We start from the raw sequence: 25,318 nt of genomic DNA on the forward strand, positions 1-25,318 counted from the left end.
TTGTGATTTTGTAAATGTTTTGTATAAGTGGTATGTTTGTAAGAAATAGGCTTTCTGCCTTTAACAAGCTCACAGCTTTACTAGTCAGACTGTCAGTAAAAACAATTTTTGGCATTGAGCCTGTGTAACTCTTCGAAGTTTCTTATCGGTCCTTAAAGACTTCTTATCATCTCTTTGGAACACAGTTTTTCTTAGGCTATTACCTGGAGATTGGCAATGGTGGTTCCCCAGGAGGAAATGGCATTGTACCTGTCTAAGGTCCCATCCATCCTCAAACCTCACACTCTCCAGGCTCCACCCCTGAAATCCTAACCTGGAGTTGGCAACCCTATCTCTTTCCATCACCTTCCCCCTCCCTGCAACTTTTATATAGGTAAAGGACAGTCTTTCTCCACAGGTGGGGGGGGGGGGGGCGCCAAGGCAGCTTACATCATTCTCCTCTCCCCATCACCCTCTCTGGTCTGAACAACCCTGTTAGGCTGGAATTCTGTGACTGGTCCAAAATCATTCAGTCAGCTTCCACAGCAAGAACCTGGGTCTGGCAGACCACACCCTGAAGCTCTAACTTGTATGCTGTCCTCAAAGTCCACCACAAAATCTAAGAATTTCCCACCAACCTGGAAAGGTATCACTAAAGGCCTCTGGGTGAGTGCCCCCCCCCCCCGTCTTGCTGTCTTCTCACCCACCCAAGTGAAGGCATTCGCTCCCCATCCCACCTCAAGGGGAGCTGATCTCTGCCATTCTGAGTGATCTCCAATCCTCACCTGGAGATTGGCAACAGTGGTTCCTCAGAAGGAAATGGCTGGTTTGGAGGGTGGCCATGTCTGAGGTTCCATCCTTCCTCACATCCAATCCTCTTCAGACTCCACCCTTCAAATCTCCAGGAATTTCCCAACCTGGAGTTGGTAACACTATCTCCTTCTCAGCCAACCATCCTGGGATGAGGCTGAGGGGAGGAGAGAGACAGGGAGCGAGGAAAGAGGCAGGAAAAACAGGAAATAAGCTCCCTGGCTTATTTCAGCCGCCTTTGGAGGCTGCCTGTATTGGCAGGCTGTTTGTGTGGGCCGTTGATAGGGTGGAAGAGGTTTGTTGCCAGTGGTGGCCACACCACCTTTTGTGAGGATGCAGAACAGCAGCGGTCCTTTTTGAGGCCAGTTGACAGGGCACAGAGAAGAGTAGGATATGTGTCCCTCTCTGAGGTAAAACTGCTTTTGACAGTTTGTTCAACATTCTTGGGCCTAAGTAGGCAGGGGGAGGGGAGTCAGCCAGTGGAAGGCAAAAGATTCTGAGCTGTGATCAAGCAATGGTTTCTGGAGTGCCTTGCTGTCTTCCCACCCACCCAAGTGAAGGCATTAATCCCTCCACAAACACATACCTCAAGGGGAGGTGACCTGGAGTTGGCAACCTGGCAGCCTCTACATGGGAAAAGGACAGTCTTTCTTCAGGGAAGGGGGTGTGCATTCAAGCACCTGGAGGTTGGCAACAGTGGTTCCCTGGGATGAAATTGCTGTTAGCATCAAGCAGCTGACACTGAGGAAAGCCCTCAAGTCTCCTTTTCGCTCCCTCTGAAGTGGCCCCTCCCTGCTGTGAAGGAACATTCCTTGTCAGTTGAAGAGATGTTAACTGCTACTGTTTGTGTGGATTAAAGGGAGGAAGGCAGACAGACAAAATGTAATAAAAAATGAAAGAAAAAAATACAGAGAAAGAACAAGAGGAGGAGGTAGAAAAAAGGGAGGGGAGAAAGGAGTGAAATAAAAATGAGAAGAAGGAAGATAGACAGGGCCCTGAGGAGAGGCAATATTTATTTATTTATTTAGTAGGCTTATATTCTGCCCTTTCTCGTAAACGGGCTCAGGGCGGTTCACAAGATACAGTAATAACAATAAAAAACCTACAGTTTGAAGTTAAAACACTACATTAAAATTAAACATGTAACAGCAATAAAACAGTAAGCAGACTGCACCACAGGCGGAAGGGCACATCATGCGAGGTAAACAACTATAGGCCCAGACTAAATAATGGTAGTGGTAGCAGGACAGCACTGCAGTAGGACACAAGGTCACCACAATAGTGATCAGTAAGCCCCAAGCAGAGAACTGTTTCCCTCAGACATCAGTGGCTATCTGATGGTGTTTTTGCCTGACAGGGCAGGCGGTTTATGGGGGAGGGCATAGGGCGAGGGACAGGACAGTGAGCCAATGTGAGGCCAGAGGGGTTGATGGACACGTGATGGGCCAGTGGCTCATGGAGTGCAGGCTTAGCCAATGAGGGGCCTGGATTTGGCTTCACCAGAGGACTTTTAGGCTTTTATTATAAAGGATTATATTAGGTTTATGAATCATCCACTCCCTGCTATTCCAGGACTCTGGGTGATATACAACATAGTATAAATATTTAAAATTTTAAAATGACTACTCAAAAGTGCTTCAGCAATCCAAACAATCAAATGACAAAGACAACAGTTTCAGTTCAGCCCCTAATTATGGACTGTGACTGCGCCTCATGATTGCAGAGAGGGGGGCAAACAGCCTAAAAGGAAAGGAGACTAGGAGAGGGTGCTAGCCAGAATGGAAACCGTTTCTGCCCTCAACCAAAGGCCTGGCTGAACAGCTCTGCCTTACAGGCTCTACAGAATTGCGTACAATCCCACAGGGCCCTGATAGTGACAGGCAGAGAATTCCAGCAGTTTGGGGCCAGGGCTGAGAAGGTCTTGGTCCTGGTCAAGGACAGCCAGATATGTTTCAGGCCAGGGATCACCAGATTTTTATCCAAGAAGCATAATGCATATTGGTCCCCCAGATACATTGAGTTTCAGGATGGTACTACTGATATCCTGCAGCTAAAAATAATGTAGTGTAAATGTAAGGAGTATAATGACTTAATTGCACTAACTGGCCTGGAATTAAATTTTAAATGAATTTTTGAAGAGTTTATCCCAGTATACAAAAGAGACAGCAGGCTGAAACCTTCATAGTGGTTATGGTTGATAAGTTCCAAATTCAAGACTGTTGCACAGACATTGTTATCTTCTAATCAATAAAATCTAAAACGTTGGACAATCCCCTTATTAATATGCGTTGAGTGTCTTCAGTGACAGCCGTGACGCTCCGTGGCAATAACAGGAAAGAACTAAGAGGAAAGCTGCAGTGAGTTCCAAAACAAATGGGATGCAAAACCATTGGAAATTGTCTTGAAATGCCTGAGCAAAAATGTACGGGGAACAAAACAGAGCCTTTGGATTTGTTGCATCACACTTTACATGCTGAACGTTGTTGACCAATTACTTAATGCCAAGACTCTGCAGCTTAGAGGGAACATTGATAACAGGTTGTTTGTTTTAGAGAGCAATTTCTGGAAAAAAAATGCCTTGTTAACATCTGCATTCACAGCTATTGCCAACTAGTTGTCAGTGTAGAAACAGTAATAGCCGAAACAACTGGATGGAGGTTACAGCCCCTGTGTGTACAGTATACAAATTACTTTTTATGAAAGAGAATGTCTATGGTTAAATGCGTGTGTAAAAAAAGCTTTCAGGAATGTTTGCTTTTGAAAAGAGATGCCTTAAGAAAGCTAGTTGACCAACTTTTGATAACTTTCACAGTGATTATTTTGGGTTGTGAAAGGACTTCTGGAAGCATCCCATTTCCCCTCGCTATTTCTTCTTTCCTTTCACTAAAAGCCCCCCTAGCATCTCCCTTTTCATGTTTCCTTCTTTCCTTTCCCTGAAAGCCCGGTGATGGACAGTAAATGGTTAATGCTGCAACCTGGCTTGAGAAACTTGAGTGACGGAGGATGCAAGCTGTATTCTTCATTGAGAATCAGGAGTGGCAGTTAAGAACTGACAGTTGATTGGGAAGGAAGGCGAAGAAAATGGAATAGGATGAAGAAGTATACTGAGAGATAAGTGGGGAAGCTTATCCCTAAAAAGTCTGAGGGAAGTAGCTTCTAAAGCCAGTGGATAAGGAAGGAAATTAGAACTCGGAACCTAAGAGGACTGGGAGCCTGCTTTAACTTGAACAGCTTAAATGGCAGATCCAAAAGGCAGCCGTGTTGGTCTGAAGCAGTAGAACAAAGTAGGAGTCAAGTGCATCTTTAAGACCAACCAAGTTTTATTCAGAATGTAAGCTTTCGTGTGCTCCAAGCACGCTTATGTTCTGAATAAAACTTAAAGGTGCACTTGACTCCAACTTAAATGGCAATCAAGGCATTCTGAAATTCAAAAATAACAAAAGTATTTTATTTAACATAGAAGGAAAAGGTCAGGTGAAATTTCCAAGGTAAAACCGGTACATGCACAAACTTTAGTTCTTACATTTCAGGCTAATGAAGGTTTTTTAAGGTATTCAGCTATTTGAAATCTTTATGCGGAGAGGCTTTTGTGTTTTCCCCAAACATTCCCATATGCTTTCTTAGAGTATTCTCTAACTCGGGGGGGGGGGGGGGGTTGTTGAACTCATTTGTTATGAGGGCCAGATCTGACATAAATGGGACTTTGTCGGGCTGGGACATGTGTGTTGTAAAATGTAACACCAGGTAGTTGAGTTAGTCCATTGGAGCCCCACATGAGGAGGGGGTGTGCGTTAAAACTAATATTTCTCTGCAAAACTGGAATTCCTTGAGTTTGTAGAAATCTTATGTTTTACCTGTGGTTGTTCCCAAACCTTCCCCCACCTGCCCTTAAAAGATACTTACCTAAAATGGAAATATGGGGGAATACTGGGATTTGGTAATGCAATTTTAAAAATAAAACATCAAGACGAAGCACAAGGATCACAACAGAAACTAAAAATATAACCTAAACATATAAATGGTCTGAGCCTAGGAGCCAGAGGAAAACATAAAATGGCTGAATATTGCAAGCTTCTCATCCTCACCTCTCTACTCAAGAGTAGGAATGGCTCTCCTGGTTCTCAGTTTTTTTTACAGGGTGGTTTGAGATAATTTTGGATGTCCTCTTCTTCACTTGTTCTGCTATTCCATTGGAGCCCCACATTAGGATGATGGTTGTTAAAACTAATATTTCTCTGCAAAACGAGTTCCATGAATTTGTAAAATTCTTTATTTTAACTGTGGTTGGTCAAAATTTCCCCCCCCCCTTCCCTTAAAAGATGCCTGTCTAAAATGGCAAGGTGGGGGGGGAAACAGGTTTCCTACCTGTAACTGATGATCTTCGAGTGGTCATCTGTGCAGTCACACTTGTGGGAGTAGGCGCCAGCGCCGATCTCGATCAGTAAACTTCAAAAGCTGTGGATTTCCGCGCCGCCGGCCCAGTGCGCATGCCCCGAAGCCCCACTGCGCACGCCCGCGGACATCCCGCCAGTTCCTTCTGGCCACCGCGTTAGCCCCATGGAGGGACCGGCAGCAGCGGGGAAGGCGGGCGGGTAGTGTGACTTCACAGATGACCACTCGAAGATCCTCAGTTACAGGTAGGAAACCTGTTTATCTTCTTCGTGGTCTCTGTGCATCACATTTGTGGGAGATTAACAAGCTCAGGCCTACCTGGTGGAGGGTATGCCGGTCCATCACGAGGAAATGGACTGTAAGACGGCACGGCCCACGGAAGAAGCTTGTCTGTGCCTCAGGTCCAAGGCGTAGTGCGTCACAAACATGTGAGCCGAGGACCACGTGGCTGCCCTGCAAATGTCCTGCAGGGGAACTCCCTTCATGAACGCCTCCAACGTTGCCACCGCCCTGGTTGAGTGGGCACGCAGTGGTCCAGGAAGAGGCCGCTTCCGAAAAAGGTAGCACAGTCGGATGGTCCCTGTAATCCATTTGGATAAGCGTTGGAAGGAAATGCGCTGTCCCTGTAATCCATTTGGATAAGCGTTGGAAGGAAATGCGTATGAAACGAACAGCCTGGCATCCTTCCGGAAAGGGCCAGTGCGGTGCAGGTAGAAAGAAAGTGCCCTTTTAACATCTAGGGCGTGTAACAGTCGCTCGGAGTCATTGGCCGGAGAGGGGAAATAAACCGGTAGGTAAATTTCCGAGTTGAGATGGAAGGGAGACACCACCTTAGGTAGGAAGGTGATGTCAGGGCACAGCGTGACCCCTTCAGGCGAAAACAGTAAGTAGGGAGAGTCACACCTGAGTGCAGCGAGCTCCTCCACCCTCCTCGCTGAGGTGATAGCCACAAGGAAGGCCATCTTCCAGGCCAAGAGGTGGGGCGGGCACGTCGCCATCGGCTCGAACGGCTTCCCTGTCAGTGCTTTGAGGACAAGTGGAAGGTCCCACGCAGGTGCAGGTGCCCTCACTGCCGGGTACAGTCTCGCCATGCCCTTGAGGAAGCGCTTAGTGTCCGGATGCGTGAAAGGCGAGTAGCCTTCAATCGGCCCGTGTTCTGCCGAGATAGCAGCTAGGTAGACTCGCACCGAAGAGGGTGCCAAGCCCGCGTCCAGCAAGGTAATTAGGAAGTCCAAAATTATCAATAAATCCGCCCTTTCGGGAACCACAGAGAGGTCTGCAGCGAACTTGGCGAACCTGGCCCATTTAGCCGCGTACGACCGTCTCGTGGAGGTTTTCCTACAGTTCAAGATCACGAACTTGGTCCTGTCAGAGAATCTGGATCCAGACGCCATGCCGTGAGGCGCAGATGCGGGATATCGTGGTGCAGAACCCGGCCCTCGTGAGAGAGCAGGAGATCCTGCACCTGGGGAAATTGATGGTAAGTTCTCCCCGACAGGCGGAGGACCAGGGGAAACCAAGGCTGTCGGGGCCACCAGGGCGTTACTAGAATCCCCTTCGGCTGTTCCCTCATTATCTTCTGTACTACCTTGGTGAGTAGTGGTATAGGAGGGAACAGATACACCTTGTGGTGCCTCCACGGTACAAGGAGCCCGTCCCCCAAGGCGAGAGGGTCCGAGCCCCCCCTGCAGCAGAAGAGGCGGCATTTTGCGTTTTGCCTTGTAGCGAAAACGTCCAGGTCCGGGGTCCCCCACCGGCTGAAGACTGGTCTCAGGAACTCCCAGTTGAGCTCCCACTCATGGAGGAGAGCTCCACCTCGACTCAGAAAGTCCGCTTGAACGTTCCTGTCCCCCGGACGGTGGGTCGCTCGAAGGAAAATTCCTACGGAGATGCACATTTCCCATATCAGGGAGGCCAGCTGGCAGAGCCTCCTGGACACCGTGCCCCCTTGTCGATTGATATAGGCCATTGCTGTGGTATTGTCCGTCATCACGGCCACCGACCGACCCTCCAGAAGAGGTTGGAAAGAGCGAAGTGCGTGGAAGATGGCCAGTAGCTCCAGGAAGTTTATGTGCTGGTGGGCATGATGGCTCGGCCAACGGTCCCCCACGCATAGGGCCCCCATGTGAGCCCCCCATCCCCAGAGGGAGGCATCCGTGGTGAGCGTCAGAACCAGCTCCGGCTTGTGGAAGGGCGCCCCCTCCGTCAGGCGACTCTTCAGGCTCCACCAGGAGAGGGACGACAGGATCTCTACAGGCACCGTCAGCAACCGGGATGGCTTCTCGACGTTGCACCTGAAGTTCCGAAGGAACCAAAACTGCAGGGGCCGCATCCTGAGCCTCACAAACGGGAGGACGGAAGTCGTCGCTGCCATAAGTCCCAGGAGCTGCTGCAGCGTCCTTGCAGGGACAGTCGGGTTCTGTTGGAGAGAGGACACCAGCTGCACAATGGCGTCTGCTCTGTCTGGAGGGAGAAACGCCTTGCAAACTCGTGTGTCGAGGATCGCTCCAATGAACTGTACCTTCTGAGAAGGCACCAGATTGGACTTTTTTAGATTGATCTGGAGCCCCAGATCGTCCACCAAGGCCAGGGTGATGGAAATGTGCCGCAGTAACTTCTCCCTCGACTCCGCCACCAGGAGCCAATCGTCTATGTATGGGAAAAGTGTCACACCTTGCAGCCGCAAGTGAGCAGCAATGACCACCATTGTCTTGGTGAATACCCTTGGGGCTGTACAGAGGCCGAACGGTAGAGCCCGGTACTGGTAATGGTCGTCCCCGACCGCGAAGCGTAGGTACTTCCGATGTCTGGGATGAATTGAGACATGGAAGTACGCGTCTTTTAGATCGAGGGTCGCCATCCAGTCCCCGTTGCCCAGGAGGGGAAGGATGTATGGGAGCGATGTCATCCTGAACTTGTCGCACCTCACAAAGGCGTTCAGTGCCCTCAAGTCCATGATCGGCCGGAGGGCCCCGTCCCGTTTGGGGACTGCAAAATAACGGGAGTAGAATCCCCGACCTTTCTGGTCCATAGGGACCTTCTGGATGGCTTGCTTCTGGAGGAGCGACTGGACCTCCTCGCAGAGAGTTCGTGATGGTGCGGTGGAAACGAACCTCGGGGTACACGGGGGGTGGAGAAATTCTATACAATAACCCAGCCGGATTATTGACAAGACCCACCGGTCCGAAGTAATATGGGACCAGGCAGGGAAAAATTTGGCAAGGCGGATAGAGTCCAAGTCCGGCGGGCCAAGAGTGTCCGGGAGGAAGTCAAAGACCCTGTTTTCCTTGCTTCGCCCCCTTCTGGCGGGTCGTCTGGGTGGAAGGGGGAGAGTACTTGGGCTTCGACTGGTAGGAAGGGCGAGTAAAGGAGGCCGACTTCGATCGCCACTGCCTCTCTGGCGACTTGGAGTACTGCTTCTTCTGCCAGGTTTTAGGCCACTGACGCTTAGGTTGAGGACGTGGTCCGGATACCCCCAGGTTTCTGGAAGTCTTGATGCTTTTATCCAGCTCCTGGAGGACCGAATCAGTCGTAGAACTAAATAAACCCGCTCCGTCAAATGGCAGATCTTCGACATACGCTTGTGTGTCGGGTTGGAGTGCCGTAGATCTTAGCCACGAGTGCCTGCGTAGAGAGATAGCCGTGGTTGGGCCTTCGCGCAGGTGTCACCTGAATGCCTGGCCGAGTTTAACTGTTGCTTAGCCAGGATCATGCCTTCATTCTGCAACTTCTTTAGAGCGTTGCGGCTTTGCTCCGGAAGGGTGGTCATTATAATGGAGACCTGGTCCCAGAGTGCGTATTGGTAGCGGCCGTAGCATGCCGCGTAATTGGCAATTTTTACGCCCAGGGAGCTCGAGTACAGACGTCTACCCATGGCATCCAATTTTTTGCCCTCTTTGTCCAGCGGAGTGGAATGTGTCTTTCGCGCCTTGGAGGACGATGATACGACCACCAAATTTGGTTTGGGGTGGACATATAAAAATTCTGCCGAAGCTTCCTGGATTCTATACATATGATCCAGCCTGCGTGAGGAGACAGGCGTGGAAGCAGGCTTGTCCCAGGAGGCCTTGGCAGTTTGGAGCATGACGTTCGACAAGGGTAGAGCCACCGCTGTGGATGTGTCTTGTTGGACTATGTCGAAGACAGTGTCCGTTACTGTAGGTTGTGGCTGGACTGTAGTGAGCAAAAGAGTCTGAGCCATTCTTTTTATGAGGTCACCATAAGATTTTAGGTCCTCTGAAGGTGATATTGGCTGCTCCTCCGATGTTTTCCCGGGGGGTGACGGTTCGCCACCGGAGGAGACCTCTCTTTCGGGTGAAGAGTCGTCAAGAGACCTGGGGGATACCTCTGGCGAATCGGAGAGCTCAGATTGGTGCCGAGGAGGAAGCAGCGGGGCCACTGGAGTAAGCTCTTGCACCGACGGGGTACGTTGCTTGGGTGCTTTCTGGACCGGCGGGTCCAGTTCCGGAGGCTTTGATGCCGACGGGGCATCCCTCTGCGTCCTGTGAGACGTTCGGGATCAATACGAGGTCTCGGAGGCTTGGTCCCAATCCTTCTGGCGTTGTTGAAGCCACGGAAAGGGGGGTTGCATGGGGTAGGCCCCATAAAGGTATTGCCACTGTCTCTGGTCCCAGGGAATCTGGGCCGGCTGGCTTCGTGGCGAGCGATTGTCTTCCCGACAGCGAGGAGAGTGGCTGCTGGAAGATTGGTCCCGATGATGGTGTCGGTGTTGAGCAGGAGAGCTTCGAGGCTGGGAGGTCCATCTGTCGAGTGGACTACTCCCGGTACCGACACGCTGCGCCGACTCGACCTCTGAGTCCGAATCGGAAACGATGAGTTGAGTCAGCATCGATGCCAATTGCGAGCTCGGCTGCCGGATAGGAGAGGCAAAGAGCTTCAGTGGCGGGACGACCGGTGCGGTCGGGTCGACCGGGGATGCCGGAGAAGACTGGGTAGCCGATATGCGTTTGGGCTTCTCAGACTTCTTGTGTAGCTTCTTTTCAGAGGGCATCCCTTTGTCCTCCTTGGGCCTTTTGATCGGCACCGAGGACTCCGAGGCGGCCACCGAACCGGATCGTTTCCGAGGACGGTCGGTATCGATGTTAGCCCGCCCGGTATCGACTGGCGTCGACGGTGGTGGGGCCACCTGGCCTGTCGATGACTCGGCCTGTTCGGTTCGCGGGGAAAGTGCTCGCTCCAACAGGGCCGCCGCGAGTCGTGCCTCTCTGTTTTTCCACGTCTGCTTGGAAAACTTGGCACAGTGGGAACAGGAATCCGGCCTGTGCCGCTCTCCCAGGCACAATAAACACAAGGAGTACCCGTCTGGTGGGGCGATTTTACTCCCGCACGCGGAGCAGCGGCGAAAAAATCCCCACTTTCTTTCCATACGAGGAAAGGCAAGGCGGGAAGAAAGAGAAAGGGAGAGGGGTCCCCCCCCGAAGGGCGGGAAAACAAAACCCGCTCTCCCGCAACAATAGGAAAAAAAAAACCTACTCTATCTACAACTAACTAACAATACTAAAACTATGTACAGCTAACTATATAATTTCCAGATGGAAACGAAAAGTTCACCGACCGTGGTGGAGAGATCAACCGATCAGCACGGCGGTCAGAAGAGAACTGGCGGGATGTCCGCGGCCGTCCCAGTGGGCGTGCGCAGTGGGGCTTCGGGGCATGCGCGCTGGGCCGGCGGCGCGGAAATCCACAGCTTTTGAAGTTTACCGATCGAGATCGGCGCTGGCGCCTCCTCCCACAAGTGTGATGCACAGAGACCACGAAGAAGATTAGTGGAATTTGGCAATGCAATTTTAAAAATAAAACAAGAAGCTGAAGGATCACAGCAGAAGGACACACTGGGCCCCCTACCTGTGAGGACACTGGAGGCTGGGAGGCAAAGAGGAAGACATTCAAAGGCTAAACAAGCTGGGAAGATCAGCAGCCCTGCCCTCTACTTTCTGCCCTCAGAGGCAGCCCTGCACTGTACTCCCTACACTCAGTGACAGCTTGAGCTCAGAAGGGTGAGTATGGGCTGGGGGAGATAAGAGAGCCCCATTCATAGGCTGGATTAAAGCCCTGGGTGCACTGGTTGTAGCCCGTGGGCTGTAGGTTTAACATCCCTGCTTTAACTCTTTTGGTTTCCAGAAGGCTGGTGCTCTTTCTGGTACCCAAACCCATCCTCTTGAAACACCAGTACTTGTCTTGAGTTTTTAACTGACTCTTAAGGTCTGTAAAGGCAGTTTCTAACCACACTAGACCAGGAATCTTTTCATTCTTCAGAGCTAACTTCCTATTTGACTGGATAGGGAATTTTCTCTTTAGATCTATCCCCTTTCTTTGGCCCAAATGAGGGTCTTTGCCTACTTCCCAAACTTCCTTGCCAACTTTCCCCCAGTTCTCCATCTCTGTTAAAGTGTTCTCAGCCAAGGCTGAAACTCAAAATGTCAGTCCTCATTTCTCAAATAGGGCTGAAATCAGATTTCATCCTGCTCAGCATCCAGTTCAGAAGTCTTTCTCTGCTCAAGTAATGCTTTTAACTGGTGCTGCTAACAGTTAAAAGCCCCTTTAAATACCTTTTAATATATTTATTGGATGCCACCTTGGCCATCCCTCTGTTCTCCAACACTGCTGCTAAAGCAGGTATTTGACACTTTAGGGTATTTGGTCTGAGACCTTTCTTCCACCCCGAGTTGACGGCATGGAGGGTGGGATATAAGCCAAATAAATAAATAATAAAATAAAATTTTGTGAATGCAATCCAAGTATAATTATAAATCCTTCAAGTGGCAGATTTCCTTGCCTGTACAGTAACATCCATTATACCTGAAAACAGTCCTGAGCATATCAGATCTGTCCATTCAACTTCCATGCCGTCAACTTGAGCCACGCAGGGTCCAGATGGAAAATGGGATCAAGTCTATTCTGGCTGGCAATCTCCATGGACATGTTGACATCTGTACCAATTCTGAATACCATGGCCTCCTGGGCCAGTCTGGTGCCACAACAATGATCTGTGCCTTTTCTCTTCGCACTCTGCTCAGCATCTTGCTGAGCAGTGACATTGGAGGGAATGCATAGAGGAGACAAAGAGGCCAGTGTTGAATGAGACCGTGTACTCCCTCGGCACATGGGTCTTTGAACCGTGAAAAGAACTGAGATGCCTTTCTGTTCTTTGAGGTTGCAAAGAGATCTAGAATTGGAGATCCCTGTTTCCTTGTGATCTCCTGAAAAACTTGTGGATTCAGCTGCCATTCGGCTTGATTCAGGTCTTGCCTGTTCAGCTAGTCTGCTGTTATGTTTAGAATCCCCTGCACGTGTTGGGCCCGGATCCCTAGTAGGTGCTTCTCCAATCCACTGGCATATCTCTGTTGTTTCTCTCCGCAGTTTTGAAGCTCTTTTGAAGCCCCCCTGATTATTTATGTGTGCCTTGGCAGTCACGTTGTCTGTCTGTAAGAGTGTTTGATCAGGTCCTGAAAGGCCAGCAGAGCTAGCTTGATGGCCTGCAGTTTGAGGAAGTTCATGCTGTTCTTTTTCCCAGAGTGGCCATTTTCCTTGGGCCACTTGTTCCCAGCAGTGAGTCCCCCAACCTCTGGTGCTGGCATCTGTGGTCACTATTACTTGAGGCGGTAGGATAAAGGCAACACCCCATCTCAGGTTGCAAGTCCACCAGAACAGGGATTGTTAATTTTATCAGTTTGTGTTGCTTTCTTCCTATATCCCTTTGGTAGGGAAGAAGAGCCCACTGAAGAGCTCTTGTGTGCATCTAAGCTCAAAGTACCATGTCTATAGCAGAAATCATGAGACCCAGTAACTGGGTCTGTACCAGATCTTGAATCTTTCTCTGTTTCTCCTCTGGTAAGGAAAAGTGTGTGTGTTGTGTCAGGATGGCCCTCCAATCCCGATTTTTCTGGGAGCTATGAAAAGGACCAAATATACACCCTTGAAGTGTTGAGAGACTGGAACCGGTTTGATTGCTCCAATTGTCAGCAGGTGTTGCATTGCCTGGAAAAGGAGTTTTTTCTTGGTAGACCCTTTCGGAGATGGGGAATTGACAAAATTGTAAGGAGGATGGCTGATGAATTCTATTCTGTAACTGTACTGAATGGTAGAGGATGGCTGGTGAACTCTATTCTCTAACTACTGAATGGTAGAGAGGACGGCTGGTGAACTCTATTCTGTAACTGTATTGAATGGTAGAGAGGATCCATTGGTCCAAAATTGTCTGTTCCCAAACATTGGCATATTCTTGAAGTCATCCCCCAATCCTGGCGTCAGGCAGTTGATTTCTTAGGGTTGGTGGTCTGCTCTGATCGTCAGTTGGTATTAAAGGGTCTATGCTGGAATGTATTTTGGAAGGTAGATCTGAAACTTCTGGAATCTCTGGTGTCTCTATGTCTGCCTGAGGTCTTGTATGAATGAAAGGGCTGGTATGACCTCCCTTAAATCTTTATCCTTGGTCATGGAGGAGGAAGGCATAGCTTTTCTCTTTTCCTCGGTTTCAATAAGTAGTTTGTCTAAGGTGTTTTTCCCACAGAGAAGTTGGACAGCAAACTCTTCTGTAGACAGATTAGATTTAGAGAGAGGGTCTACTCTCTATTGATTTAACCAAAGATTTCTTTGAGCTACAATGTTGGCTGCCTGGCCCAAAATTGGATAGTGTCCAGTAAAGCATCTGCAATAAACTGGGCTGCTCTTCTTATTTTTAGCAATGTCCTCTTAAACACTAATGGATCATGTTCAGACTGCTGTAGCAGGTCATTGCCAGAATGATGATGGCCCTTGAAAAATTGCTAAGAACTGCAGAAGCCTTGGTCACTAATGATCACTAATGGTCTGAGAACTGCCTCATTCTTGCAGTCCACAGGATCCTTCAGGACATTATCCCCATCTCGGGAAGGACTGCCCCAGAATGGACTACCACTGGAGCATCCACCAGTGGTACTTTCAGGTCCTCCATAGTCTCTTTAGATGGGGGATATAATTTTTTTAATAGAAGCTCCCAGGGATAGCCCATCCTGCTTTGAGGGCTGTAGCAGAAGTTTCTAGAAAACAATACACTGTAGGGTGGCTGGGTGGTGTTTTAAAACCACGGACATCAGTTTGGAAGTACTGCAGGAGTTTCAGAACTATCTGAGGCATAGTTAAGAATGGAGATGACTTTGTTTAAAAGCTGAAACAATTTTGAAGAGGTGTCTTTCTCCTCCAAGACCTCCCCAGACCGTTCATTCCCTCTCCTCCTTATTGGAGTGCACAGTAAGGGGAGCAATCACAAACCTGGTGTCCTCCTTCCCTGAGTCTCTCTCCTCAGGAGACTGTCTTTGCCCTGAGTCCTTGATCATTTTGTGGAGGGAGCAGCAGGAGTGGAGGAATCCTCCTCCGATCCTAATCTGGGACATTTCTTTTTCGCTGCTCCTCTGCTTCTGTGTTTCCTTGCGGGAAGGGAAACGCTGGAGCCAGTGTTGGATGAACCAGCGATGAGGAAGAGCTCCGATGACGTCTGCAGCATCTTTCCCCCCTTCGTGTAGCCAGGGAAAGCGCACTACCAGCATCAGTCTGTTGTGGAACAGTGCCATCTGGCTGTGGAGAGATAATTGGAAGGAGGGAGAAATTTGCCAGCCCACTCTCCAGATGTGTGCCATCCAATCAGGTGGTAGGTGGAAAATGTGGGCATCCATGGACAGGGGCGGCTCTAGGGCGAATAGCACCCTAGGCAGGCAGCCCCCACCCAACGCTCTGCTTGTCTGCCCGCCTGCCCCCCCCCCCCGCCCCAGCTCTTTGCTCTGTTTGGATTTAAATATACTATTAGCAGAGTAACGTGGAGAAGGCCCGGCCCTTCCCAGCCAAGCCGGCATCGCCGGCGTTCAGGCTGGGGGCCGTATTTGCCCCCCCCCCGGAAGGAGGGAGTGACGGAATGCCTTGCAAGGTACATCCGGGTCTGTTGCTGGGCGCGGCGTCAGGGCTATATAAGCCCTGGCCCCGCCCAGAACTTCTCAATGCCTTCAGGCTCTCTGAGGGAGAGCCATGTGTGAAGGAGCCCGGCGGGAGGAGGCCGGGTGTGTCGGGCTAGGGCCGTTCCGAGGCGTTTATAGAGTGTTCGGCGGCTTGGCGGCGCTGGCGGCGGCTGAGGCGCGAGCGGCCGGTGCCAGTACTTGGGGGGTGCGGCGATTCTGCATCCTTTCGGATCGGGTTTTTTCCTGTCAGCGCGCATGCAGCGGCCATCCCTGTATGAGGGTTGAGTGGGCCCCGGGCGGGTGGTATCTCTCCCCCCCCCCTCCAACAGGCCAGTACTGCCCATGTTACTCTCACAGAGAGCTGGCCGTGGAGTGCGGAGGTCTTTGGGCTTTGTCCAGCCGCTTCTTGTGCTGCGAGCCCCCCCCTCCACGTTAGGGCGGAAAAGGGAGGCAAGAGGCGCGCGGCGGCCGTTGCGCTCGGCTCGCGGCGCGCGCAGCGCGCGGCCTTTTCTACGTAGTACTGCCCTGTTGGGCGGGGAGACTGGATGGGCGCATGCGGTGGTCATTTGGACAATGTAGATGTGGTCCCTCGAGGCAGGCGGTTGAGCTTGCCGGTGGTGCAGGCGGCGGCCATTATGTCCGTGATAGGGCCTGAGCTTGTGGTGTCTCTCGAGTGCGGCCTGCAGCGCATGTGGCCGCCATCTTAAATGGAATGCGGCGGCCATTTTAATGGATCTCAACGGTTCCCAGGTGGCATAGGGGACAGTAATTATATATTTTAAGGGAAGTATATTGCAGGCACATAGGGGTTTCACAGAAGGCTAGGCTTCGTAGATTCATCACACAGCTGAGGCTGTGGAAGAATGGAGTCGGGTTTAGTTTTCGGCCTGAGCCCTATTGGGATGTCCCCCCCCCTCTTCATTTCATGGTGCCTTTTTGGGACCCGGCCTGGCTTCATCCACACACACCCCCCCTCCATCCTTCACGGTGGGGGGGCTGCGTGGCTCATATAACCGCATAGCTCTGTCTCTGTGGTGCGGCCGGGATTGAAGGCAATACCATGGCGTCTAAGATGGGTCAGGGATTTTCTAGGGCATGCGGCCTGCCAGATCGTCCCATAGGCGGGGGCAGCAGCACGCCTTGCTGAAGACCCAGGTCAAGGGGAGCGGGCCCGGTTGGCCACCATGAGCAGCGTCAGGTGCGGTTGGCCATCTTGCGCAACAAAGGGTTGCCACAGGGGCTCCCTTATGGCAGGGATGCCCCATATGGAAATGGGGGTTGGAAGAGTTGGAATGTCTCATATGGAAAGGGGGTTGGAAGAGTTGGAAGAGCCATTTAGAGGGTTAAGGCTGCCGTACTGCAGTCCTAGGCTCTGCTCATGATCGGAGTTCGATCCCCGGAGTAAGCTGGGTGCTCGGGTAGCTGGTTTGAGGTTGACTCAGCCTTCTATATTGGAGTTGCTGGGGGTCTTACTTGATCTTTCTCTCCCCTTGTGGGGCTGGGTGGCTAATGGGTACATTGACCTTTTAGGCCCCCCCCCCCCTTTTTTACTTTTTTCGGGCAATTTGCCTTGACACGGGAACTTGAGCCCGGCTGGCTAAGTGAGCACAGTCACTGCTTTGGGCCAGGCTGCGGGTCTGACGCGTTTTTAGGGCACCCACGTAAGTTCAGCCCAGGTTTAACAGCCCGCTCACCCGGCCCGGGGGGCGGACCGGCAGCTCGGTCATGCTGAAGAGCTGGGACAGGGGAAGCGGGTCTGAAGGGCCATTATGGGCCGGTTAGAGGCTTTGGAATTAGGAAGGAGTTGTTAGGGGTGCTTCCACTTGAGAAGGGCGTTGCTGCGTCTCTGGGCGCTCAGCGCGGTCAACTTTGGAGTCGGAGGTGCTGGCCCGCTCGCCGGCTTTATACGGCGGCGCAACGGGGCCCGAACCTCTAGCGGAACCGGACCGGGTCGACGGCCCTGATGAGGGTCCGTCGGGCGAACAGGCGAGTGGGGCGCATATGGGGCGGAGTTGGAACGCCCTTGGGTATTGGTGGTGAGCCCCGGTTGCAGCGGACACAAGGGTTGCCTTAGGGTTCTTTTCAAATGCCATCCCTCCCCTCGGCGGCGGGGATGGGGTTTGGGGCTCTGGGCAGTCCGTGGGGTGTCCGGGCTGCTTTGGGCCCGGGGGGCATGCAAGGAGTGGCTCCCTATGGGTCCGCTTTGAGTAGTTCAGGCTTTGGGGCCGGGGGTCAACAGGCTGCCCCACGAAATAACAGCCAGGCACACAGTTTAGCTTAAGAATCAAAGTAGTTTACTTTACTAATGAGGAAAAGGTATGACTGGGATTTCTAGAAAACAAAGAAGGATTCAATATCCTGTCTAGCTTCTAGGCGACATCTCGACTGTCTGGAGTCCTAACTTCAACTGCATGGAGATCTAAGGGCTTAACACAAAGGGCAATAAAACTGACCAAATGGTTTCCCTTAGACTACCACCCAAATATATGGATTAGCCTATTAGAGCTCTTCCTCAATGGTTACTATGCATATTGACACCTAGCCTTGACGGGAAGTACGTGCACGCATTCTCATTGGCTCTACCTACTCACTGGCTAAACATCAGCATGCAAATACAAACACTTAATTAACTCATGACAACAGGAAGTGAAATTGCATCAGAAACCCTACACGTTCTCACACACACACACGGCGCTCTGCTTGCCTGCCCACCGCTGCTCTAGCGGCGGCACTCCACTCACTCCCTTCCCCCTGCTCGCCGCAGCTAAAAGCAAGCTCTGCCGGCTTTGCAGCATTTTGTTAAGAGACCAAACACGCAGGGGCAGGATGCGAAGCCAGCAGAGCTTACTTTTAGCTGCGGCGAGCAGGGGGAAGGGAGCGAATGGAGCACTGCTGCTGCTGCAGCAGGCCAGCGAGCAGAGTGCCGGGGGGCGGCAGCCCGGAGGGGGCTAGCGGCAGCCACAGCAGGGAGGGGGGAAGGAGGCAAACTAAGCGCTTGCCTGGGACACCAGAGGGGGGGAGCCCAATTTGCCGCCCCTGGCCTCCCGGCACCCTAGGCAACCGCCTAGTCCATGTCCATGGAACGATCACCATATTTGCAGCTCCCAAAGCTCCGGGCTGGGCATAGGGATTCTGTCCCATGGAGGCTCCCCCTGAAGAAAATAGCTCATCTTAGGGTCCAGAGTGGTGAATGAGCCACCAGATGGTCCCTATGGGCTTGTTTGGGTAAAGGTCTCACCAGCCACCATGATGGTCTCTGTTGGAGGCGGCAGTTGGAGGGCCCCGAAGATGCAGAGTTCACGCCCCAGTTCTCACCAACAGGCTTCTGTCAATTCCTGAAAGAATTTGAGTGATCTTCTGGGTCAAAATAAGTGTATGGGAGGATGTTGGTGTGCCTTCCTGCCTGCTCCTTCAGCTGATCCCTGGGGCCGGCCAAGACCTGAACTCCCCTCTTCCATGCCTGGAGACACAGGTTGGAAGGTTTTTATCATTAACTTGATCTCTCTGTTTACTGGACCCTGCATCCAGGGTTTTCTTTGAGGCTTCTTCCATTAATCCTGCTGTGTGGGAATGAACCCAGCTCTATATGACCTGCTGGAGTGGCAGGGCTATTCACACTGGAAGGACACTCCCCCTGGGTCCTGGAAGGCATGCACAAAAATTTGCATAGCCCTGCCTGGAGCGAGAGGGGGCATGACCTAACGATTGTGGATGACTTCCTGTACCTAAGGAGAAGGGTGCATTTCCATGCCAGTGCACCCAGAGTCTGCAGGTCTTCCTAGGGAGGAAGAGGCTCTGTCTCACTTCAGTGTGGTGCAGGCTGAGGAGACAGTTTCACTCAGAGGCAGCAGGATGCTGTAGGTTTTCTTGGTGAGGAAGAGAATCTGTCTAGCTTCAGTGATGTGCATGCTTGAAGGGCCAGAGGGAGAGAGTGAAGATCCCATGGACATTCCAGAGTGCAGCAAGGCTAGTATGGGTTCAGAAGAGCAAATAGCTGAGTGCTTGGAGAAACGAGAGGGATTCCTGGAGGAGGTCTGAGGAGATCTTCGGTTGGAACCAGGTCACCAGGTAACTGTGGGTCAGGAAATGGAATTTTGAGACTCTCTCTGAGCAAGTTGTCTGGAAGCACAGCAGACAGGAGTCCTGGCAAGCAGACAGCTTCCTGAGGATAGTTCAGGAGCAGGGCAGTTGGGAATCAGTGATCCTAGGCCAAGAACTCTGTTGGGGCCCAAGTTAACACTGAATGTGAGAGACTGTTGTAGGTCTGATGTGACTTACCAGAGCATGGGCAAGAGTAATTGCAAGATCAGGGCACCTGTGAAGTCTCCTCCTATTCTAGGAGAGCTTGGGAGGACTGGCAGGGGGCTGCTGGATCTTGCAAGGGGGAGAGGGGAAGAAAAGATCCCTGAGGTTGAGAAATCAGTAGATTATGTCTTGTACTTTAGAGAGCAGCTGAAAAAGATGGTGAGTGTTATAGAGAATCTGGCTAAGGTAGGGGTGTCAAACAGTCTGGGGGCCGAATCAGGCCCCTGGAGGGCTCCTATCAGACCTCTGAGCAACTGGCTGTCATCTGCTTCCTTCTCCCTATATCTTGCTTCCTTCTGCAAAACAATTTGCTTTGCAAGGCTTGCTCAATTGCACAGGAGCTACAGAACAAAACATCTATTTTCTTCATTGGCTGAGGCGCCTCCCTTGGGGAGGACAGGGAGGGAGGCAAAGCTATTTTTTCCAGGCTCTCTCAATCACACAGCAGAGTTACTGAGCCAAGCCTCTCTTCCTTATATTGGCTGAGGCTCCCTCTCCCAGTCCCCTAGGGAAGGAAGGAAAGAGCCAGAGCTTCCTTTGCCCAGTTCCCTGGATCCTATGAGAGAAATACAAAGAAAGCACCTTAAAGACCAAAGAGTGCCAACGTTTTAAGTATGTTTTGTTTTGGTAGGTAGGTAGGTGGATGGATGGCTAGATGGATGGATGGATGCCTGACATGGCCCGGCCCAACAAGGTCTCATTTATGTCAGATCTGTCCCTCATAACAAATGACTTTGACACCCCTGGGCTAAGGCCAAAATGAATCAGAGCAGCTGGCATGATAACATGGCGAGGTCTCTGACTTTTGAGCTGGGTGACAAGATGAGGTGTTTCTGCTTGTGCACCCTGGAAAGATGGTAGTTGCAGGGGAAAGGCCTCATATGCTTGTGGTGTGGATAGGCAATGCCTGTTGTGCTGTCTCTAGGGAAGTTAAGGGAAAGGACCAGGGATGTTCATGGGAACAGGTGAAATCTGGTCTTCACAGGGAAATATTAAGAATGACACAGAAGGAAGGAGGTAGAGAGCCAGGTAGAAGCTTATTAGTTGCCTGAGCTCAGTTTTCTGAATGAACTCAGCAGAGGAACCTGAATTGGCCAGCTATTACGTCAGGTCAGGGCAGAGAAACTTTTTCAGTTTGATCTCAGTTTGAGACTGGATTCAGGAAGGAACCAGGGAAGATGGCATCCCGCCCCCCAGTGCAGAGACTAAGGGCTGGTGGCAAGCAGAACTGGAGGAAGAAGCCAGAGTTATATTCGCCTTCATAACCTCAGATGGTCTGCTTGAGGTTACTGTGTGTGGCATATTGGATTTAGGAATGCAGGTGCATTGTTTCTGAAGCTGGCAAATGACTTGTAGAGTGGCAGCTCAGAATTTGCAATGGATTACATCAGGGCTTTTTGCAGGGACTTGGGTTTGTGCTTGGAGCACTTATCAAGAGTGCTAAGTGCCACCCAGGGGGCAGATCTTAGGATCATGCTGGAAGAATGGCTCTTTGCAATGCCAGAGGTGCTTTTCTGGAGATACAGAGTGGATAGAAGGGACATTCTACCAATGAAGGACAAGGTAAATGTAATCCAGAGCTGGAGATCCCCAGAAACAAAGAGACAGGTTGGGGCCTTTCTGGATTTGGCAACTGTCTGGGCACTGGAAAAATATACTTTGGTTGTGTGGCAAACAGTTCACCCTCTTAACTAATCACTCATTTCTACACTGGCTGCAAACCATGAAGCACCCAAACATCGAACTTCAGAGCTGGTCTTGGAAAACTGAGTTCAAACGAAAAACTAAACATGTTGCGGGATGCAACAACGTTGTTGCAGATTTCCTGTCCAGGAAGGACACAGGATCTTGAAAGGGAGTGCTGTGTGTTATACGCTGAATGACTTGCATGGATATATCTTCTGTTGTGTACTATGTCTCTTATACTTCTCTTTTAACTGATGTGTTTGGATTCTGCTGCAGAATGCCCTTCTGCTATAATCTGGGAAGGGAGGAGGTGTGGAGAAACACACACCACCTCCAAGTTTTAAAAGTGTGTGGGGGGGTTTCTCTCTGGAAGTGACAAGGAGCCAGTACAATGGCCTGCCAAATTACATCTATACATACGCTAATGGCCCTGGTAGGAAAACCAACTAAGGAATTTTGTGCTAGGAAGTCTCCAGGCAATTCCTGTAGATTTTCCAGAATGCCTTCCACGAGGGCTCCCAGGATGCACCTGTGTAACTGTGTAACCTGCATTAAAGACCTGCATATCTCCTTCTATACCTCGGTTGTTGAGTCTCAGTTGGACAAAAGGGGCTCTTTGTTCTGTACAACAGGAAGACAGTTTTGAATGTGAGCTTTTTATGGGGACATGTAGCCATGGGCTCAAAAGGTGGCCTACCTAGATCCCTGAGAATGATGTTCAAATTCCATGTGGAAAAACAAGCCGGGGTGTGTGTGGGGGGGCTGTTGATCAAGGCAGTACCCCTCAGAAACTGCTTGACATGGGGATGCTGAGACAGGGACTTCTTGGTTCCACTTACTACCAATATGGCTGGTACCCGTCTTTTCAAAGAACTGATGCTGAGGCCTCTCTCCAGCCCTTCCTGCAGAAAGGACAGCAAGTCTCCTTCCTTGGCAGTAAGGGGCTCAACCCCTTTGCCCAAGCGCCAAGCTTGGAGCACCTGCCAAGTGCTGTTATACATTCTGTTGGTGGACCCTTTCCTAGAGGCTACCAAGCTGTCAATGACCCAGTCCGGGTAACCTATCTCCTTGAGGGCCAGTTTGGTGTAACAGATTCTAATCCGGGAGAACCGGGTTTGATTCCCCACTCCTCCACATGCACCTGCTGAGTGACCTTGGGTCAGTCACAAGTTCTCTCAGAGCTGTTCTCTCAAGAGCAGTTTGCTCAGCCCCACCCACCTCACAAGGTATCTGTTGTGGGGAGGGGAAGGGGAAGTTGATTGTAAGCTGCTCTGAGACGCCAAGTGAAGGGCAGAGTATAAATCCAATCTCTTCTTCCTGAACAGTGACCATTTAACCTCCAGGCTGTGAGGTTCAGTCGCTCGGGTCATAGGTGTAGAAGGGACCCCTGTGAGAGGTCTTCCCTGATCGGAAGCTGCCATAGGCCCGTGACCAACAGTCTCACCAGATCCTGAAACCATGCACTGCGGGACCAAAAGGGAGTGACCAGAGCCACCTCTCTGAATCACTCTGTGTGTTATCTGCGTGGTGAGGGGGAAGCATACAGCAGTGGTCTGGCCCCTCACAGCTAAAGCATCAGTCTCTATGGCTCACTGAGATCTTGCCTTGGAAATGAATCTTGGCACTGTCAATTCTGTCCCTTTGCAAAAAAATGACCACAGCCATCTCTCCAAATCTGTCACATACCTACAGGAAGGGTGCCTGTTTGATCCAGCATCCACTCTGTTTGATCCAGCACCCTTCTGATGATCTAATCCACCGCCATATTGGTGTGACCTTCCACGTGCACCACCCTGATCAGATGAGCCTCTGCCCATTGAAGCAGCAGCTTCACCTCTTCATGGAGAGATCTGAATCTGGTGTTCCCATCAGATGACATAGAACAATAACACATTCTGGGCATTCCCAACTCAGTGCGCTATTTCACCCTGTGCGCCGAATTAGGTCTCCACACAGTTAAGTCTAGAATCTGGATTACCACAATCAAATACTGGCTCCGCCTTCATTTTTACCCCTTACCCAACAGTCTGATTTCTCTTTTACTTGCCGACCCTTTTACCCCCCCTAAATGGTTCTGTTCAGTACTCGGGAAAATTAATCAATTGGCATCGATTTAGATTCATTGACAAACTGCAGTGAAACTTACTTATTTCACTTGATCCGCGGGAGAATACTGGATATTGACTCCCAATTAATAATTGCTGAAGCAAGGGGTACAGGCTCACCCCGCTTCTTGGACCTTCCTCCTTCCCCAATTTGCATGTTTCAGTACTTCTCAAATCTAATAAGCCCACATCAACACCGAGTTTTTATGTTGGCCAGACTCAACATATTTCCATCGTCCGTGGTCTCTGGTAGATATAAGGGTATCCCTTACGAACAGAGACAGTGCAGATGTGGTAGAGAACCTGACTCTATATGGCACATTCTATTAGACTGCCCGTTACTTTCCCAGCACTGACGATGTCTGATCCAACCTCTCCTCTTAACCCCCAACTTGGTGACAAGCAAAAGGATAGAGTTTTGTTGGCGGACAAATGTCCCTAAATTACTGAACAGGTTGCAGAATTTCTGACCCTGGCAGTGAATGAGAAAGAAAATAAAATTGGAGTCAGGTAAGGGAATGCCTTGCTCCACTTTTCTTAGTTAAGTTTTGCATGTAACCTTGTATTCCCATGCTGGTTGGGCTTGCAAATTACTGTGGTTTGTATGTCCCATTTTGAAGATCCTTTGGATCTTGTTTTTCTTTTCTGTTATGCCAATAAAGGTTATTGGCTGTCTGTTTAGAACTTTGCCATCACATTGTCCTTGTGAACTAGGACATGGTGTCCTGTCCAAGTATCCTGAAAGTCCAACAGCCCTAGCCTGATTGCCCCGAGCTCCAGCAGATTGTCTTCCCAGGGCCAGGTTCCCTGTGCCATTCTCCCAAGTGGGCACCCCAGCCTATGACACTTGCCTGTGATTTTCTCTTAGAAGAGTCCCATCAGGTTCCTCCACCACTGGAGATCCTGAAATAGGGCTACTGGGGGCTGAACCAGTTTGTGTTGTTTCTTGGGCATCAGTCCTGAAAGGGAAGGAGGAACCTTTGGAGCAGGTGGAGATTCAAATGCAACCATTGGACAGTATCCTAGCAGTAGACTATAATAATAATAATAATAATAATAATAAATTTTATTTCTACCCCGCCCTCCCCGCAAAGCGGCTCAGGGCGGCTAACAGTAAATAATATATTAACATAAGTAGTAAAACATTAGATTAACAATTAAAATTACACATAAAAACCCGTTAATTCAATTAAAATACTTAATTTACATTACATTATATATATATCTGGCAGTAATAGCTGTTCTGGCGCTGATTCTGCCAATTTAAATGGTGTTAAAGATGGCGGTTCTTCGTTCATTGCAACTCAGCAGTCCGTATCATTATAGGCGCGTCTAAAAAGGGCAGTCTTGCAGGCCCTGCGGAACTGGTCGAGGTTCCGCAGGGCCCGCACCTCCTCCGGGAGCTGGTTCCACAGTGCAGGTGCCGCAACTGAAAAGGCTCGCACCCTGGTGCTTTGGAGCCTGGCCTCTCTCGGCCCAGGGATGGTCATTTTGTTTTTACTTGCTGACCTCAGTGCCCTCTGGGGTTCATACGGGGAGAGACGGTCCCTTAGGTAGGCAGGTCCTCGGCCATATAGGGCTTTAAAGGTAATAACCAACACTTTGGGACTATCTTCCCTCTGGGGTTCATACGGGGAGAGACGGTCCCTTAGGTAGGCAGGTCCTCGGCCATATAGGGCTTTAAAGGTAATAACCAACACTTGGGACTATCTTCCCAAGAATCCTTGCCAGACGTATTAATTCCTCTTGATGTTGTTATTAAAGTTCCCACATCGAGGCTATTATCTTTTACTGTCTGTCCTGCAACAGAAAGACTCTGTCCTGAAACATGTCTATCATGACACCTAGGGTTAGGACTCTTTGGGATGGAGACAGGCAGCTCTTCTGTTTGTTGATAATGAAGCCATGAGCCTGAAAACACCCCGTGGCTCTCTGTACATCCTTCTCACCCTGGGACAGCGACAGTGACCTAATCAGGTTGTCCAATTTTGGGAAATCCGGTGTGCTTTTTGTGGCTGGACTCTGTGGTGCTTGGGTAGAGGGGCCAAGCCCCTTACTAGGTCCTCAGGCGTGCTATCAGAACAACCATCACCT

This window comes from Heteronotia binoei, chromosome 13 (assembly GCF_032191835.1).
Source record: "Heteronotia binoei isolate CCM8104 ecotype False Entrance Well chromosome 13, APGP_CSIRO_Hbin_v1, whole genome shotgun sequence".
NCBI lineage: Eukaryota > Metazoa > Chordata > Lepidosauria > Squamata > Gekkonidae > Heteronotia > Heteronotia binoei.